A 5002-nucleotide genomic window follows, 5' to 3' on the forward strand; every position below is an offset into this window, starting at 1 on the left:
GGGGGAGCCTGGTGGGCTGCCACCTATGGGGTCCCACAGAGTGGGACACGACTGAAGCGACTTAGTGGCAGCAGCAGCAGCAGCTTTCTTTATAGTCCAACTCTCACATCCATACACACCTACTGGAAAAACCATAGCCTTGACTAGATGACCTTTGATGGCAAAGTAATGTCTTTGCTTTTTAATATGCTGTCTAGGTTGGTCATAACTTTCCTCCCAATCAGACTACCTCACAATAGCAGATATACATGTTAAATGAGATCATCAATGTAACTCAATGACTACCACATAGTAAGCACACAACAAGTGTTACCCATCAGTACTGTTTGGGGGAATCAAGGAAATTCCTCCCCTAGGTTACTCATGTGGTTCTGGTAACAGCTGACAATTTTACATTATCCCCTGGCCCAGCTAGAGGGTTGGACACTTGGCCCAGATGCAATCATTCTCTTAGCCATGATAATTGGTTCATGACTCCAGTTGCACCAACTGAAATTCTTCCCTAGGATTTTCAAAATAGGATCTAGAAGGGAAATTCCCCCTTCCTCTTTAGCAGACACCCTGTAAGAGCCCAGGGAAGCTAACAGCATTTCTGGTAGAAAAGTCCTCTCCAACTGGATGGAGTGAAGCTGACACCCAGAGAGAAGCAGAAGTGAAAGGCAGAGTCTAGAGACACAGAACCCCTATTTCCAGTGATTCCAGGGCAGTGCTGACAAACAGAAACATAATGTGAGCCAGATATGTTGCCACATTAAAAAGAAGTAAAAATAGGTAAAATTAAAGTTTAAAGTATATTTTATTTAACCTAGTGTATCCAAAATACTATCATGTTGACATGTATTCAGTATTAAAAATTGTTAATAAGATAGAGTACATTCTGTATACTAAGTCTTCAAACTTCAGTATGTATTTTACACGTACAGCACTTCTAGCTATAGTTCAAGCAACTAACAGCCATGTATGATGAGTGTCTACTGTGTTGAATGGCACTGCTTTAGAGGTGCTGCCCTAACCCTTTCCATGGCATGAGCTAATGCATGCCCTTTTAGGATTATGCTCATTTGAAGTGGGTTTCTGTCACTTACATTAAAAGTCCTTAGTTCAATTAAAAACATTATTTTGAATACAGAGCTTAGAAATAAACTGATATACCTATGGTCAATTACTCTTTGACAAAGGAGAAAAGAAAAAAGTCTTTCCAGCAAGTGGTATTGGAAAAGATGTAGAGCCTCACATGAATCAATGAAGTTAGAACACACCTTCACGCAAAAAATAAACTCAAAATGGCTTAAAGAATTAAATACAAGACATGGCACCATAAAACTCTTAGAAGAGAATATAGGCTAAACATTCTCTGACATAAATCATACCAAATTTCTTAGGTCAATCTCCCAACGCAATAGAAAAAAAAGCAAAAATAAACAAATGGGACTTCATCAAACTTACAAGCTTTTGTACAGCAAAGGAAATCATAAACAAAACAAAAAGACAACCAAGAATGGGAGAAAATATTTGCAAATGATGCAACTGATGAGGGCTTAATTCCCAAAATACACAAATAGCTCATACAACTCAATAACAACACTCAATCAAAAATGGGCAGAAGCCCTAAATAGACATATTTCTCCAAGCAAGGCATACAGATGGCCAAGAGGCACATAAAAATATGCTCAACATTGCTAATTATTACAGAAATGCAAATCTAAACTACAATGAGGCACCACCAGAATGATCATCATTAAAAAGTCCACAAATAACCAATGCTGGAGAGGGTTTGGAGGAAAGGGAACCCTCCTACACTGTTGGTGGGTGTAGGAGACAGGAAAAAGAAAAGAAAAGCAGGCCCCAGCAAGGGTCTCAAAAGAAATTTATAATTATTGATAAACTGGATGCTATAAGTCATAAGTCTCTTGGAACAAGTCCAGAGTGAACAGTTCATAATCTTGAAAACAAGATATGATCCTGGGGTTGGAAAACCGACCCCAGATTGTTTCCCAACTGGCAACTCAGAGTCACATGTTTTACATATCTGGTAGAAAATCTATAGATAAGACTATCAGTCTTAGTTACTGATTTGTGATTGATTATTGTTTCTTGGTTACTCAATGGTTAATGATCACTTTGTTCTTTGGCCCTCAAGGCCACCTGAGTTATAGCTTGACTCCCTGCACATTCTTTCCTTCACAGCTGAGAGTATAATAAAGCTGGTCTGGATTGAGTTTTGGCACTTTCACCTTGGAGTGGTGTTGGTCTCCTGATCCTCGCTTTTCACTGAATTCTTGCGTCTTGTTTCTAATTCTCCGCCATATCGCACTTTCAGAAACCCTGCTTGTCGAGCCAGACTCGACAGTGGAAATACAAAGTGATACAGCCACTAAGGAGAACGGTGTGGAGATTCCTCAAAAAACTAAAATTAGAGTTTTCATCAGTTCAGTTCAGTTCAGATGCTCAGTCGTGTCCGACTCTCTGTGACCCCATGAATCTCAGCACACCAGGCCTCCCTGTCTATCACGAACTCCCGGAGTTCACTCAGACTCATGTCCATCGAGTCAGTGATGCCATCCAGCCATTCATCCTCTGTCGTCCCCTTCTCCTCCTGCCCCCAATCCCTCCCAGCATCAGAGTCTTTTCCAATGAGTCAACTCTTCGCATGAGGTGGCCAAAGTACTGGAGTTTCAGCTTTAGCATCATTCCTTCCAAAGAAATCCCAGGGCTGATCTCCTTCAGAATGGACTGGTGGGATCTCGTTGCAGTCCAAGGGACTCTCAAGAGTCTTCTCCAACACCACAGTTCAAAAGCATAAATTCTTTGGCGCTCAGCTTTCTTCACAGTCCAACTCTCACATCCATACATGACCACTGGAAAAACCATAGCCTTGACTAGACGGACCTTTGTTGGCAAAGTAATGTCTCTGCTTTTCAATGTGCTATCTAGGTTGGTCATAACTTTTCTTCCAAGGAGCAAGCGTCTTTTAATTTCATGGCGGCAGTCACCATCTGCAGTGATTTTGGAGCCCAGAAAAATAAAGTCTGACACTGTTTCCACTGTTTCCCCATCTATTTCCCATGAAGTGATGGGACCAGATGCCATGATCTTCATTTTCTGAATGGTTAGTTTTAAGCCAACTTTTTTACTCTCCTCTTTTACCTTCATCAAGAGGCTTTTTAGTTCCTCTTCACTTTCTGCCATAAGGGTGGTGTCATCTGCATATCTGAGGTTATTGATATTTCTCCCGGCAATCTTGATTCCAGCTTGTGCTTCTTCCAGCCCAGCGTTTCTCATGATGTACTCTGCATATAAATTAAATAAGCAGGGTGACGATATACAGCCTTGACAAACTCCTTTTCCTATCTGGAACCAGTCTGTTGTTCCATGTCCAGTTCTAACTGTTGCTTCCTGACCTGCATACAGATTTCTCAAGAGGCAGTGATCCTGCAATCCCACTCCTGGGCATATATCTGGAGAAAACTGTAATTCAAAAAGATACATGCACCCCAATGTTCATAGCAGCACTATTTATATAATAGCCAAAACACAGATGCACCCTAAGTGTTCGTTGACAGATGAGTGTGTAAAGAAGACTCAGTACATATATACAATGGAATACTACTTAGCCACACACACAAAAAAGAGAAATAATGCCATTCGCAGCAACATGAATGAAACTAGAGATTATCATACAAAGCAAAGTAACTTGAAGACAAATATCATACAATATCACTTAAATGTGGAATCTAAAATATAACAAATGAACCTATCTATGAAAGGGAGGCCTGGTGTGCTGCGATTCATGGGGTCGCAAAGAGTCGGACACGACTGAGCGACTGATTTGATCTGATCTGATGAAACATAAACACTCACAGACATAGAGAACAGACATGTGGTTGCCAAGGGGGAGAGAGGGTAGGAAGGGGTGGATTGGGAGTTTGGGATTATCAGACAAAAACTATTATATAAAGAATGGATAAACAACAAGGTCCTACTGTATAGCAGGGAATTATATTCAATATCCTTTGATAGGGCTTCCCTGGTGGTCCAGTGGTTAAGAATCCACCTGCCAATGCAGAGGATATGATTCAACCCTGGTCCAGAAAGATCCCGCATGCTGGGAGGCAACTAAGCCCATGCACCACACTACTGAGCCTGAGTGCCACAGCTACTGAAGCCCATGTGCCCTAAAGCCTGTGCTCTACAGTGAGAAGCCACAGAAATGAGAAGCCCACAAATAGGCCCCACTTGCTCCAACTAGAGAATGTCTGCACACAGCCACAAAAACCCAGCACAGCCAAAAATAAATAAAATTTTTTAAAACTTTACAATTTTTACTTATTAAAATAAATTTAATTTTTATTTATTTATTTATTTTTGGCTGTGCTGGGTCTTTGTGTCTGTGTGCAGACATTCTCTAGTTGGAGCTGCTGCTGCTGCTGCTAAGTCACTTCAGTCGTGTCTGATTCTGTGTGACCCCATAGTGGGGCTATTCTCTAGCTGAGGTGTGTGGGCTTCTCAGTGCTGTGGCTTCTCACTGTAGAGCACAGGCTTTAGGGCACATGGGGTTCAGTAGCTGTGGCACTCAGTCTCAGTAATGTGGTTGCTGGGAGAAATGTCAATAACCTCAGCTATGCAAATGACACCACCCTTATGGCAGAAAGTGAAGAGGAACTAAAAAGCCTCTTGAAGAAAGTGAAAGAGGAGAGTGAAAAGGTTGGCTTAAAGCTCAACATTCAGAAAACGAAGATCATGGCATCCGGTCCCATCACTTCATGGGAAATAGATGGGGAAACTGTGGAAACAGTGTCAGACTTTATTTTGGGGGCTCCAAAATCACTGCAGATGGTGATTGCAGCCATGAAATTAAAAGATGCTTACTCCTTGGAAGGAAAGTTATGACCAACCTCGATAGCATATTCAAAATCAGAGACATTGCTTTGCCAACAAAGGTTCGTCTAGTCAAGGCTATGGTTTTCCAGTAGTCATGTATGGATGTGAGAGTTGGACTGTG

At 41.5% G+C, this 5002-nt stretch overlaps 1 protein-coding gene across 2 annotated transcripts in view; it reads right to left on the bottom strand.

The window, feature by feature from the left end:
* Positions 1-5002, bottom strand: part of ANKS1B (ankyrin repeat and sterile alpha motif domain containing 1B) — a 1164394-nt gene that overhangs the window by 1085589 nt on the left and 73803 nt on the right. The gene's annotated exons all lie outside the window — the stretch shown is intronic.

Source organism: Bison bison, unplaced genomic scaffold (assembly GCF_000754665.1).
Source record: "Bison bison bison isolate TAMUID 2011002044 unplaced genomic scaffold, Bison_UMD1.0 scf7180017864529, whole genome shotgun sequence".
In the NCBI taxonomy this organism is placed as follows: Eukaryota; Metazoa; Chordata; class Mammalia; order Artiodactyla; family Bovidae; genus Bison; species Bison bison.